This window comes from Centrocercus urophasianus, unplaced genomic scaffold (assembly GCF_019232065.1).
Source record: "Centrocercus urophasianus isolate 14NV4802_14NV808 unplaced genomic scaffold, USGS_Curo_1.0 seq_30, whole genome shotgun sequence".
Classification (NCBI taxonomy): Eukaryota; Metazoa; Chordata; class Aves; order Galliformes; family Phasianidae; genus Centrocercus; species Centrocercus urophasianus.
Window position 1 is genome coordinate 11,201,225 of NW_024884867.1, and position 15,796 is coordinate 11,217,020.

The 15,796-nt window shown below is 44.1% G+C and overlaps 1 protein-coding gene across 2 annotated transcripts in view; it reads right to left on the bottom strand.

Moving 5' to 3' along the window:
• The window catches only part of ZDHHC8 (zinc finger DHHC-type palmitoyltransferase 8), an 88,502-nt gene that overhangs the window by 72,528 nt on the left and 178 nt on the right, over window positions 1–15,796 (bottom strand). The gene's annotated exons all lie outside the window — the stretch shown is intronic.

Here is a 15,796-nt window from a genome sequence, read left to right on the forward strand (position 1 = left end):
GCCTGCACGAGGGAGGCTCAGGACACAGCTTGACAAAAGCCTGATCCCAACACCAGCGGTAACTACAGAGAATGTGGTCCAACACTCTTTGTTGCTGGATGCGCAGCAAACTGGATCAGAGAACACACCCAGATGGAAACCAGCACCACTGTGCCACTGCAGGACTAGTGCTGGCAGAGGAGAGGGCCCAGCAACATAAGAGGTTTGCTACCTTTCCCAGAAGTAGCTCAGGGTAATCCCAATTTCTGCCAGTCCCTGGACTACTCCATGCCATTACCTTGGGTTCTTTTGCTGTCACCAGAGCCAGCTCTAGATTCTTAGCTGTGCAGAGAAGACTGGATCATGTGTGCATGCCACATGCACTGTGAATGCTCTTCCTAATGATGACCTCCAAGGAGGATTTAGGAGAGACTAATTAAATAACAGCTTTTTAATTTTTGAAGGCTCAGAGAATGCTACTGTCTCAGTAGGATGAATACTCACAAGGTTAACTGCCAGGCAGTAATAACCCCTGATTTAACCTCTGAGATAGCCAAGGTTCTGAGAAATCACCTTCTTTGGAAAGGTCATTCCTAAAAAAAAATAATCAGTCAACCAAGTTCAGAAGCTACCAACAGATGAATAGATTTAGCCTTTCTTGTTACAGAAAAGTTACAATGGATATAAATTTGAGAAGTAGCTCAAGTATTAAAATCCCTTTTTTCAACATCTTAAGCATCATGCATTGTAACAACACGGCCATTCCAGAAGTAATTAAAGCCAACATAAAGCAGTACTGCCACAGAGGGACTGCTGCCCTGTTCCCTTTATCTCCAAAATGTCAGCCCAGCCTTTTGCACATTCACGTGGTGAGCAATAAAGCTGACATCCAGGCTGTTTGTGGGGTTAGTTCTAAAGCAGGCCCCAGGTTCTGCTGATTCAGTGCCTGCCAGTGAAGTTGCTCTTTAGGGCACAGTGGCGACTGGTAAGTCCTACCCAAACTGATGAGTGAGGAGCCAAGGTTTTATGAAAACTGCAAGCTCTTTGTTGTAATTAAAACACCAGATCAATAGTCACTCATCTAGGTGTACACAGCATCTGCTTAATTAAAACAGCTGGTTCTTTTCAGCAATCAATTAAAATCAGTTTCATTGATTAAACCAAAAGCATCCTGGCTGTTAAGGTTTTACTATACCATGAAAGCTCTGAGGAGCAAGACAGGCTCATGCACAGGCAAAAAATACCGAATGTTTTCCATCCCTGGACAACAATTACTTAATCTGAAGTCTCAACTGGTTTCCAAACAAAGCCCTGCTGAAAATAAGTGTGGACCACTATATTTCCAGGTTTATTTTCCTCTTCAAAGAGGCAAAGAGCTCATCAAGAAGCAGATATAAGACCAACTTCCAGCCAAGCAAATGACATTTTTCATTAAGAAAATAACTTTGTGAGACTGCACATTTTCAGATTTCCTAACTAGAGTGTAAAAGTCATGTTGTGCTGGTGTTTGAAGGGACTGCAGGTTACAACACAGGAGCCCCATCCAGGTCTGCCTCTCGCCATGTGCTGCTCACTGAAGGTCCACGTATCAGAAACAACACGTAACGACGCCTCTTGTTTGCGCTGAATATCATGACAACTTCAGACCTCTGCTTTATTTATTTATTCAAAACTCCAAGGGAGAAAAAAAACTACATCAATTCCATTAAATTTTCCAGTATTCCTTTGCACTACCTTAAATCAATAAAATTGCTTATAAAGAACAAGAACTGACGTCAGCAACGGATGCCAGGCAGCCATTTAATTTTTCTAACATGTTTTAAAATATCTAATATGAGATAGGCTCTTTATATAGCTCAGCACATGTGTAAAAATGTTTAAGCATGAAGAACTGCATTTTGATTTGTCTGAAATACACCCCACCTGCCCTTGGTCACTGGATCACATTCCTCCCAGAAACAAAACGGGGTGCAACAGGATAGGTTTCCTCTCTTGCTGACCAAGGCCTTCAAAGGAAGGTTCCTCAGGCATCATCCCTGGGAAGCCAAATCCCATTTCCATTCTGAAACTGCCAATGCACAGTGAAGACCCAAAACAGTGACCAAAGTGCTGAGATCCACCTTTTTGCTCTCTCCTCCTAAGCAGGTTTTCTCTACAGACAGCAAGAACAACTTAGATCAGTCACAGCCCCAACCAGACAGTTGTTGGCATCTGCTGGAGTTTCGTAACAGAACAAGGACACCTTCCCTCCTCACTCTCCAATGAAACCATTTAAACAATCTTCAACCTGTTAATAAAGAACTGAAATGCTCTTCAAAAGCAAAAGCTGAGTTCGCTCCAATAGAATTTTTATGCTTCACTAACAAATTATTCCATAAGCCAGCTAGACTAAATATATTCAATTTGGGCTTCAGATATTCAATATATTCCTGGCAGCCACTTTCCTATGTGCTAAAAGAGCTACTACTCCAGTTCCAGTTGTAATTCAAAAAAGTAGCTCTCTAGAACACTGTCATGGCATGATACCAGTGTTTTCAAAAACTGTGAATCGTTTAAAATGCCTACTCTGTGTTGCAATTCAGGATTTAGCTACTACTCACAGTAAGCAGAGTGGCCAAAACACAGACAGAGAAGTTGCTCCAGACCCTAAATCAATTCCCTTCTCCAGCAAGTCTAAGGAGATCATAACTAGTAGGAGCTTTTTTTCTGCTAACATTTAAAAGCAAACATGAGATTTTAGAGGCACACTGGAAAACATTCAGTTCCTTCTAAAACTTCTCCGTCTCTGTCAACACAAGCTGCACCAACAGCAAGAAAAGTCAGCATCTGTGGTGGTCTTCAGATTTGTGAGTGCAAGGAAAGAGAATGACAGCTTTTCAGTATCATGCAATTTCAGGGAGAAAGGGCGGCAAGTTCAGCGGTGTGAGCCTAGAGAAAAAGCAAGAGTGAGTGCTGGCCCCTGGCAACCCATGGACAACAGGAACAAGGGGATGTTCAACGGACAGACAGAGCAGATGCTGCAGAATGGCTCTCACAAACATTTGGGAACCAACTGTGACTTCAGGAAGCAAGTTTGACACAAACAACTCCAACTGCACTATTCTCTGTTCAATGATCAGCACAGTCGTGTTTCAAAATACACTTATATTTTATTTTAGACTTGAATATTATTCCCTGTACTGTGGAAGACATTCCTATTTAAAAATGCAGTTTCCAAAACTGTCTCCCACTTAATGAAATAAGTAATTGTGCATCAGTAAAAACGTTCTCCCTCTTGGAAAAGAAGTGGGAAGAAATTAAAACCATTGCATTTAAAGTGGGAAGAAAATCCACTGGCACGCTGAAGAACAGCATACTCACATCACATAAATTTGGTCCAGGAAGAGTTGTACCTCTGTTCCAACAGAAGTAACGCTATTTCCATATAACCAGGTTTCCCGCATCTAAAACATTAACCAGTCTCAAGGCTGACCTGGAATTAGTAATTCACAGGTAGACTGCAAATTGAAATGGCTTCTCAGCATGAGGTCATCAAGCTTGAACACCAGTGAACTAATAGAAATGGTGATGTTGACTAAAGAGAGAACACAGAGAAGGCACTGATGAATCTAACTGCTGCAGAAGTCAACCAACGCTGCATTAACTGGGATCATTCTCTATCATATGCTTAGGAGCAGTTGTTGCCCAAACTCTTAGTTTAGGTGGTATCACATAGGCACCTCCTCGCAGCATTAACTGCTAGGGGAAGCCAGTGTCTGACACAAATACGTATTTAGAGAGCATCAGTTTTTTCTATCCAGCTATGAGGCAGTGGAATATTAGAGATGAGCCTCAGCTCATTAGACTGTGCTATAAACATATTTCCAGCAGTCTGTACACTGTACCAAAATAAATACAGGCATTAAAAACAGTTCTTCTGTATTTTTAAAGGAGCCCAAAAAAGGACACTCAAATGGGTTTACACCCAACACGATTCTTCTCATTATACAAGCAGGAGATCTGTGAACTTGTCTATATTAAGATGAAACAACATATTTCATGCACAGATGAACAAATGCCTTTCCTGGATACGCATCCTGCGTCCTTGTGTAACACCACCCCAACCTCCTCTGCAATCACTGCTCACGTTTTTATGACTTCTTCCTTCATATATTTCCTCTGTATGGATATATATAGAAAACTTCACTAAATCCTCCATCTGAATATTACCCATTACCCCTGAAGAAACTCTTCTTTCAGTTTCTCTTCATGTCCCCCTAGAAAGTAAACAAGGGAAAACACAGCTGGGGTCTGGCTGAACAGTTCTCTGACCAGGATGGCAAATTTGAAGATATGACCAAATGCAACTGCTAATTTTACATGAAATTCATTCCCTCAAGTGGAAAGAAACAATTATTAATATTAATTATTGTTCATGCATCACACTTCTTTATCACCTTAATGATTTCAGTGCTATTACTGAATTTGAAAAAAATAAGCAATGGATTTACCAGTTCAGAACAGAAGAAAGGCAGACTAACATAACAAAGTCTAATTTCCTCAGAAACCACATTAAAAAAGCAAAGTGTTCAAAAAAGATCCAGAATGTCACAGCAGACTTTCCCTAGTTTCCAGAATGCTTGCGAAGAAGTTGGTATTTTCAAGAGGTGTACAGGTACACAGGGCGAATCTGGCTGTACTCAACAGTCATCTTTAAAACAAGTAAATCCTGGTGGGCCCTGTTGCAATAGGACCTCTGCATATCTCTTCCAGTGAAAACCAGCTGAGTAATTCTCATTAAAGAGATGTTCAGATCAAACCTGTAAATGCCTTTCTCTAGTACTTGTTTTCTCTCGGTACCACAGTAAACTCACCACAAGCAAGGACAAACTGTCTACAATAAGTGTTCCAGCTTGTGTCTACATGCAGATCGTGTTCTACAGCCAAGTGTGCCCACTGATAGCTACCCCTGCACACAACATTCACCAGAAGGCTCTGGGCAGTCCCACCAAGTCTCTTGGCCCCAGAAAAAAATTACCAAGAAGCCTTGCTCACGTATCTATACCAGGAATGCAGAAATCACTTCAAACTTCATCATGGGGGAGATGAGCCAAAGGGAAAATAGTTAAAAAGCAGTTTGGCATTATCTCTGCACTGGGAAGAAGAAAAGCTGGCAGGCTGGGACAAGTCCTACAGGATGGACATGCGCCAGCTCCACTCTGGCAGGGTGAAACGCACCGCTGTCACACCGACCGGGTTTGGAGCCCAGCACTGTCAGCTCCTGACAGGTGCAGCATGAGCAAAGGCAATTATGGTGGAGTGCCTCAGGGCAGGAGAAAAGAAAATGAAATACCCTACAAACTAAGCTGGAGCTTTACTATTTCTGCTCTGGAAGCTCAATTTTTCACAGAATTTTTGAGCTAGCTGGTTTTCCTGACATTAACTGATTACCACTCCTCCTTGTCCAGTCCTCTGTACTCTCCAACAGCAGGTTAGAGCTGCCAAAGCTACTCAAACACTCCCCCAGAAAATGTGTTAATTATCTCATGTTTTGTCCCCCCACCTACACGGACTGCTCCACAAGCAGCCTTGCAGCTCTCAGCTCTGCTGCCTTGCCCCAGAGGGCAGAGACGTTCTCTGGGAGGTCTGTTCCACAGTTCAGCCTTGTAACCGAAACCCAGCGTTCAGCAGGCGCTAAGAAGGGAGAACGGCCATCTCCTTACGTCTTGTCCATGAAGGGAACAGCCAGCTTGGATGCCGGCAGCCCCCAGCCCGTGACAGAGCAGCGACTCAGGAGCCCAGGCACATGGAGGATACTTGAGTCACATCTGAACAAGTCACGTTTACATGACTCACTGAATCACAGTGGAAGCTCTGAGGAGTTCAGAGAGCTGTGAGCCATCACTGCGCATTCACATTAGATGACTTCTCTGGAGAGGGTGCTGGTAAGAGCTACTAAAAAAAAAAAGGTTGCTTTACAGAAAGAATTAAGAAAATTTGTTTTCCTCCTTGTTTGACTGACCTGGATGGCTCCACCGAGGATGAAGAAGGTCAGAAGGGCTTTGTTTTGTTCTACCACTCCCACTGCCTCACTGTCTCTTTCCGCATATAAAAATTCTTACATAAATAGAACTGCATTACCTACAGCTAAGCTCACATCCTAGTGTTCTCCACAAAGGGCTCTCAGCCTTACTCTGCATGTCGGAAAAAAGCCCACATAGAAGCAAGTTCTCCTGACAGGAACCGCAGCCGGGAGAGCCCACAGCAGAGCAGGGGAAGGTGTGAGAAGGAACTGCTGAGGACTGACTGCAACCTCTATTCCCCTTCCTCTTGTGCTGCTCAGGGGGACAGGAGGAGGCAGAGGGGTTGGGAATGAAAGAATCAAGTTGAGTGTGCAAAACACTTTTGAGGAACAGCATGAGGTCCTGACACTTGCTTTATAGTGATGGCCCCAGCACGTGGCACATCCTACCACAGAGAACACATCCAAAATCTGAGGCCATAAAATAGCAACTCTATAGGAAACACTTAAACCTAAGCAGAGGTGCAGTTCTCAGATTACTGTCATCACCAGCTCTGACCTTCCACGCTTCCATCTTGCCATGTCCTTCCCTTGCAGTGCCATACTGAAGGCTGGGATGGAGCAGTAACACGTGGAGCACTGAGGAAGAAGCAGCTCAAAAGCTTGATGCTTAAGAACAACAATAAAAGGATATAGATGATCTCACCTGAAGTTAGCCAGGCAGATTCTAGTAATCCTCACTAGATCTATGAAGAATTGCAAGCAACTGTGCTTCCTTACATGTTAGAGAAACCTCACAGAAAGCAGCCTTACAGAAAAAAAGCAGCTAAGAAAAAGTGTAATTGTTTTTCTCTGGCTTTAAAATCATTCAGACACTACTCTTTAAAAGAATTTGGGGAAAAAAACTTAAGGAATTGAGAAGGGAAAAAAAAAAGCAAAAACCGGAATTTGTTATGAAGACTATTTACAGTATTTCAAAGCATTGATGACCATAAAGTGAACAAAAGTGACAAAAAAATTAACTGCTGTATTCAAGTGCCATGCTCCTATGAGAATATGGAACAGCATCATCTGTTGCAATGAAATGTTTGAGCTGATCATTTCTTGTCGTTGGCACTCTGCTGACACACTTTTTAAAGCTTTAATTAAGAAAAGAATCAAGACAACACTACAAATTGCATAGACTCATGCCCTACAGTCTCTTCTGACCACTAATTTGTGGAGCTGGGGCTCAGCCAACTTCCATTGAATCTGTGCATGGTTTCCAGCAAACTGTCATCGCAGCGGTGCAGTTCCTGATAGGGTGATCATCCACAGCAAGGGGAGCGATGCCAAACTGTCACCAAACAGGTCTGCTCCAGGGTGCCTGAATTCTGGAGTAAGTCATGAAAATTACAAAGTCCAGATGGAAAACTGAGGAATGGAGCATCTAAAGACTACCAGCCACTGGAAGAGCGGATGAGAGCATGTCCAGGCATCTGCTGATGGCACAGCGTGCGGATATATAGCAGAGCTGTATGATACATTCCATCCTGAATCACTTCACTAAATTATTGGATTGAAGTCTTCCTGCTAGCTCTCTCCTCCAAGCAAAATGTTTCTTTCTCCTTGAGGTCCTAACCACAAGGATTCAGCTATTTCCAAGAGCAAAGTTCAAAAATTCTATTTCACTTTCTGTTGAAAAGGTCGTCATCCTGTCACAGAACATGATCTGGACCTTGGGCAAGGGAGAGTTCAGTCCTCTTTCAGAAGGTAAAGCCCAGGAAGTGCAGGATGATGGACACAGCTGAAGTAATGCAGTCAGCTGGGGCAATCAACAGCCCTCCCAGGGATTTAAACCAAGTCAGGTGAATACCCAGGAATAATCACTTTGCAGAGATTTTAAGTGGCACGTCAGAAGATCAGAAGCATGTTTTAATCCCATCTTTTTAATTCTTTTAATACACCTTCACTGAGTTTCTGAACAGGAACGGTAAGCAAGAGTGAGAAAGGACATCAAGGGAGAAATATGAATTATAAGCAGACTGTTTAATTAACTATCTCAGTATAAACTCTCTTTTTTTATTATGTTATAAAAATCCTGGTATATCATGACTTGTTCCAGAGAAATGTCTTCCAAAAGATGAGGCCAAACTGGGACTAAAAGACAGAATGTACATTAAAACCTTAAGTTTCCTAACTGAAGTGTTGGCAGGACTCACAAGCACGGAGAATCAATGCTTCATCAGACATGCAGGAATCCACCCATCGTGCATGCACAGTACACTGTTCTGGAGACATATTACAACATACACCATGGTCGAAGCAGCCCAACAGAACAGTAATTCTATAGGAACTAAGAAGAAAGCTGGCAAGATGAGATGCTTTTTTGCAAGCCGAGTGGATTTACACTAAAATATCTTTTCCTCATTTCCAAAGCAGTTTAAGCAAGAAAAATAAATAACATCACTCTGAAAAAAGCAAACAAAAGAACAAGCATATTCATCACCATAAAATAATAAAAAAAAAAGGGCACCATTCCACTAAACAGGGCTCCACTGCATTCAAGGACAATTACTTGGCAAGCTGACAGACCTCTCTCCCTGTTCACCAGAACAAATTCCGCTTGTGTTTATGGATCAAGTGAATTCAGACTAAGAATGCAGAACTTGGTGGGTAGGAAGACACAGGCCTTGGCCAACCCCTTTGGAGAGGATAGTTTCAACACGGAAAAGTTGTTGCATCAACCCACACAAACCATCCCAGCTCAACAGACAGGATCAGATGTTTCACTGTATCTCGTAACCCTGAATCCTTTGCTCTTATAGCAACGTTAAAAATCAAGGGCCGTGCAGCCGTGTGCTACAACAGCTGTGTCATTTGGAGGCAGATATCACAGGGATAAAACAAAACAAAACAAAAGATGATGACAGATGAAGAAAATGTGGGTTGAACAGCCTCCTCCTTCAGGTGCACTCAATGGCCCGAAATTCACACCCCGACATCCTGTGAGGGATGAATTAAAAACAACACCACCACAAACACCCAGCTAGTAAATGGAGAAACAATGGCTAACTCAAATGCCCATTTCTCATTTTACCAGATATGAATTATAGATCAAACACAGCAGGCTAGAAAAGAAATCATTAATTTTTCAGCTCTTGAACCACAGATTTAGCTCAATCCCACTGGCCTTTGGAACACAGTGCAAGAAATACTGTTTGGCAAAAGGACTTACCCATGTGGAATGACATACAAATGAAAGTTTAAGCATGACATTGTAACCATTAAGCTCTTAAAGACAGCCAACAAGCTTCCGCCCACACCGACCTCCACCTCCCGCCCTGCAGTGCAGCAGCTGCTGGCCCAAGGCCACCTGCAAGCCCTGCTGCAGCACGGCGTGGGCTGCCTGCTGAGGGAGCAGCGCTGCTGCTGGTCCTGGCACACCTGGAGAGGCCTACTGCTAGGGAAGGAATCCACAGAGAAAGCTGAGCACGTAAAATGAGATCCCACTCGTGAGGAAAGTAAATAAATAAATAAAAATCGAAAAGGAGCTTATGAGCAATTAAAATAACACCAAATAACTTCCGATAGCAAGGAAACGCTTTTCCAGAAGGAAAAACCTGCCTTCCCCCAGCAGGAGTAGCTACAAAAGTTTTAAGCTGAACCTTTTCATTTCAAAGCATTTCTGTGATTGATGTGAATTTAAATTACAATGATACTTGTTTATAAAAACGTCCACGCATTTGTATTCCCAACACCGTACTTAAGTTGTGTTGATACAGATATTACATTGCATTATTTCCCTGAAGACATGAAAGAGAGCTAATGTAAATGCCAATTTAGTTTTGAGAATCTTGGGAGAATAAGGCTTTGTCTGACTTTGTGATAGCCCTTACACATTTAGGCAGTTTCAAGTTTGCTTTGTCAGGCTCCAACTTACACATTAATTTGTTCATTTAAGACCATTCTGCTATTAATTCAGTCTGAGGCTGTACCCAGGTTTCCTGGAGAGCAGTCACTTCAGAATGGCACACATGGACCTTCTTTTCAAGGCACTTACTGGCTGGTCAGTTTCCATGAGCTCTTCCCTTCAAAAACAATGGCATCATCTCATATGCAGCTCGACAAAAATCTCCATTTCTCATTCATCCCATCTTAATACTGCTACCTTGCTCCATAGAACTTATATCCAGTTGCCAAAGGGCAGCATTTCCAAATTATGTGACTTCATACAAGATTAAAAAGCATTTTAAAATGGTGCACACGTACACTGCAAACAACTGCTTTGGTGTTCAGCTTCAGGTCTAAAACTCAAGGGTTCTCGTGTTCTGCACATGGCTCCACCGCCCCTTCTAGGTATCAAAACACAGCAGCGTGCGTTTATGAAAGATATTTCATGATTTCACATTTGAGGACAACAAATTCTGCACTTACAGGTTCACAAACAGAAAACCATGGTAACCACTGCAATATCTGTGTTACTGTACTGTTTATTCTGTAGCATCCACAAACCCACCACTGCCTGTGTAACAGGCCGAGAGCTCAGAAGTTTAGGAACTTTGGACAGTTTTGAAGCAAATATAGCTAATTACATTAGAAACTACAGAAGAACAATTAGAGATTAAGAAATTGTTTTTCTGGATATAGATTACTCATTGAAGAAGAATGCAGCACACAGTTGTGGTGTACTCACTTAAATGAACGACAGCAAACACTACGCTGGGATCCCCAAAACTGCCTTTTCTAAAGCAAAACAGGAACCAGGATGACTAGTTTTCCAGCCTATGGCATTCTTTGCAAAAGATGAATACAGAAATTTCCACTAAAAGCAGCAGCATTACTATTTCAGTCCCTGTACCTCTTCCTTCCAACTTCATTGGCACTCCCACTGCCATGCAATAAGCGATGGCCGCTCTCTGGCAGCCCGGCACAACTGAATGCTACACATGGCTCAGCGAGGAAGGAATCCTGTATCTTCTGGCTTGACTCAAAGGACATTAAATCAATGTTCCACTCTCGTAGCATTTACACAAATACATTGATTCAGCTTTAAAGATGCCTCTCCCCATTCCAGCATGCATCTGTTCCATGCCCTTAACCAGTCTATACCACTGTATTACTTTATTCCAGACATCTCCCGCTGCAAGCTAAACAAAATCTGTGGTTTCCCTTCATAGGTCTTGTTCTGGTTGTCCATCACACATCCCATGAAAACACGTACAGAGATTCCAATGCCACAGGATCCTGAAGTCGATTTCAGCTAAGAAGTATTACCTAACAGAATAAGTTGTTAACCAAAAAAGGTACGTGTACAAAGAGCAACTGCCTCAGGTAGCGAACCTCAAAAATCACAAGTCCAAGGTCACCAAATGTGTCTGTCTTCATTTCTTTTTGTGTTTTGAGGAATAGCATCCCTCAGTTTACACTGCTAACAGCCAAGTAAGCTCCCATACCATCTGAACAATTTTGTAGAGCATGCTTCTATTTATAAAAGGATACGTATGCAGCATATTTGGATAAACACGGATAGCATTTAAAATAGCACCCCAAAAAAGACCTTAAAGAAAAATAGAAAAGCTGTTTGTGTATTCGTGTACAAAGGCTGAAAGGCCCACCCTGGTCTAACACAGGCAGCCTCTCATCCCTATTTCCATACACCCACATCCTCCATCTCTGCTCACTAGGGAAAACAGACAGGACGTTGCTTTCCCTGCATCACCTATTTGGGCTTCAAACCTGGATCTGCACGCAGCGTTCCAAAGGCACCGCGAAGGCTGCAGCAGAGCAGAGCGCTGCCCCGCTGCAGGCACCCAGCCGCCAACCGCCCGCAATGAGACACAGCTCCTCTCTCCTACAAGAGGAGAGAATATTCCTGCCGAACATAAACACCATTTTTTCCTCCCTTGAGGAAAAAACTGTATTAGCTCACAGAAGTGCCCTGTACTGTCAGCTCTGCTGCTCCCCGTGGAAGCAATGATAACACTCTCCCAGCTATAGCCAGAAAACCCAGCTCCCTTCCAGCATTAGGAATGATTAAAAAAGACTTCTCACACTTCAGTTCAATGCATTCTCCTGTCCTGCTTTTTGTGTGTTTTTTTTTTAATCCTTTATGACAAGTTTTAGATACAGTATAGAATAAAATTACATATCAAGATTAAATTGCCACAGTCTAAAAGGCCTTTGCTTTGGCATAGCAAGAATAACATCCTTTCAGAAGCTGACAAACATGGCCAGTCAGTAAAGCCTTACCTCTTTCAAAGTTAAACTGTCTAAGGAAGCTGAAATCTCTCCTTAGTTTTACATTTTTAAAAAATACCTGTCTTTTCTCCACTGAAAATTACAATTCCCAAATTAGTGTTTGTTTCAGTGATGACATTCACCTAATTAAACCAATGCACGTTTTTGGACACTCTTACTCTCTCCAGTGCCATCCACATGGCTTGGCACAAACCCTGCGCGAAGCTGCTCCTCACCAGTGCCAGAAAGCCTTGGTTTGGCACGTGAAAAAATAAAAGTAATAATAATAGTAATAATCAGAAATAGGTTAAGGCTTCAAATAGCAGAGTGTGGTTTAGTAAGAAGGTCCATCAGAGTGCCAGCTGTGTGTGTCTGTGGCATACCCCTATGATTATGTCTCATTGTGACTTCTAAGCAAAATTCAAGTCTCATCTTCAGCATTGGCTGAATGAATTTCCACTCAGTGGTGCCCTGACCCAGAAAACCCATGCCATCCTGGTGGAGAACTCAACACACAGTAGCACAACTCCCATCGCATCAAAGTATTGCACCCTGGTCTTTGTTACAGACACCGTGTTGCTGTCATGCTTCCAAAATGCCCAGCTGACTGCATGCTGCAGAAAAGTCACAACGTGGCCATTACCAGAAATTCGTAGCCTACTGTATTCAGCAAAAGACTGAAGAACTTCGTTTTCTTTATTTTCATGACTAAAATAAGCCACAGTTTTTCCATACAACTTTAGGCACCTACACATGCAGGCACTGCAGCTAAGCTAAAATAGAGAGGATGCTGGCAATAGAAACAACAGTAAGTAGCACAGTTTGAACCAGCGAAGAGCATCACCAGCTCCAGCATCATCGTTCACTGGGTGAAGTTAAGCTTTATAGCATAATGCTCACTAACAGCTAAGTTGCCATCTCTACTAATACTGCAGTTACACAAGCTAAAGTTGGAAAGTAAAGCTGGAAAGTTGACGAGATTCGGGTTCTGTGGATGACCACACTAATGCTTACATCACAGCAGCCAGCAATCCAAGGCAGAAGAGCCCAGACTGGGTTGGAATGGTTTACACTGTTATCCTTAATGAAAATACAAAGGACGAAAGGTTTTGGAAGAAATAAAGCTCAATGTGCTGCAGCTGAATCACTCTGGATTCTGGTAACATTAAGCAGAATTCTTCCTTCATTATGCCATTTGATTTGTTCCTGTAAGTAAATTAACCTAATTATTATATATAGCACTATGTATGCATTCATTCGCAATGCTTACAGTTAATGCACATTTACTCCCCTACTGTGACAAACCAGACCACCTACTCACACAGCTCTGTTTATTATCAGAGGAGCGCACAGGGGAGCTGAGGGCCCACAACGCACCCGCGCTCAGACGCTTTTCCAGGCAGCGCTGCAACAGCTAAGTAGCTCAGCTCCCCCTCACAGAACCAGAAGGAATACCACAGGGACACAGCAAATGCTGGATAGTCAGCCGAGCAAAAAGAATAGAGAAGCATCTCTCGTGGAACCTTCCCAAATTAATGCATCATACCACTGATCAACACCACCACGACATAACAGTGCACACCATGCATTTCAAACTCTCTTCAGGTGCTACCATTTAGCAAAGTTGTTTGGCCCACAGCTACAAATAAAGATTACGCTGCCTAGATGCCAGCCCTGGCCTCAGGGCGCTTTCCATCCAGCAGAAGGCCCTCACCGTGCATGGCTGAGCACACAGGCAGGCTCAGAGAGCTGCTGAGGAACTCGTGCAGTGCCCAGAAAGCACGCTGTCTCCTACTCAGTAAGCAGTTTTTAAAATTATCATTCACTTTTTCCACATATATTAACATCCATTATTCATTTCCACATGCTGAATTTGGTGGATTCTGTGACACCCCACTGGGCCGATCTGCACCAAAATCTGCTGTGAGAACCCCCTCCTTTGGCCACTTTCATGCACTTACATATAGATAAGGTCCTCAACAGACAGAGCGGCCTCGGAGCTCAACAACACAAACAAGAAATGAGCAGAAACTCAAGTAAATCATCACTTGGTAAAGTTCCGGTGCTGCGACCAGCAAGCAGGCTGATATGAGCAGCAGAGCTTGAAGCGGCAGCAGGCAGTGCCTCCTGTGCTGCTCCACTGGGGTGTGTACCAACAGCAGCAGTGCATGCTGGCACCAGGAAAGTGCAGTCTGCACAGCCTAAAGTAACGGGTCACAACAAAAGGAAAAAACCACCAGAAAAAGATGCTACCAGTACACACACCGCATGCTTTGCTCCCAAAGACAGACATCACTAAAACTGCTCAGGATGAAAAAAACCAACAGCAAATCTGTACAGATCTGTCCAAGTATTTCTGAATGGACAGGACTTCAGAGACTGCCTAACAGCAGTTGCTCAGTTAAGTGTTATTTTCATCACAGACACAGCTTGGCAGCAGCACGGAGCGTGTGTCTGGGATGGTCTCTGACACAGTACTAACATTCCAAGATGCACAGGCCAAGTTACAATATGGAGATATCCTAAAAATATCTGATATTGCATGTAATTATTCACTGCTAACAGAGAGCGGGATTAAGTTTGAGATTTGGTAACAGACTGCAAACTGTTCCTCCGTACAGCGACAGATTCTGACAGGGACATCCCCGCGGCACCCCGCTGCCATGGCAGGGTGTAACAGCCAAGGGCTGCACAGCAGCACATCCATCACAGCCACACGTTCAGAGCGTCACATGAAAAGCAACACGCAGCTCCCGAGACAACCTCAGCATGCACCCATCTCTCCAGGTGCAGGAAAATGCTGGCATTAAGATCCCTTTTTCTGATTATGAAACCACGTGACCAGAATAAACACAGCACGCTGTGAGCGGAGTTTGTGGCCGAAGGCAACTTGTGTGCTGCGTGTGCCCGCGAGGCCCCAGCCATGATGAGGAGCCCAATGACAAGGATGGGTTTATACACATAGCGGTTCTACCAGCTGAAACGGTGCGGTATCCTGAAAGGGCTCGGCGATCCCTAAGCGTGAGAGGCACTAAAGCCAGCAGCCAGTAATCACGTCACACTAAGCCAAGAGTACTGCTCGGCGTCAAACGCCGCTCTGATTTAAGAAACCGCTTGGCAAAACGACATCTGCATTTCGCTCTGCATGCTGAGCCACGACACCCGCACCAGTAAGGAGCGCCGTGAAACGCCGAGCATTACATTAAGGCACAACTTAAGAAGGTTAAAAACGCGGCCACGCGCACACCAACACCGAGCCCTCGGCCGCTCCAGCGCACAGCCCCGCACAGCCGAACCCGCGCAACCACCCGCGGCTCGAACCCCGCGCTGGGCGGACCACCGCCCCGCAGCGCCGGCACTGAGCTCTGCCATGAGGGGACGCGGGAGCGACAGAAAACGGGGGCAACAAAAAGTTTCATTCCCCCCCCATCCCCCGCTCCTTCCCTCGAGCAAATCTCGACGCACCCGTCAGCTCCTCGGGCTCCGGGTTCGGTTACATAAAGAACGCACGGCCGGCGGCTCCGGCGCTGCTAACCCGGCCCGGCGGCGGCCGAAAGGGAGCGGGGCCGGGGAGCCGCCGGCCCCCACGGTGGTACT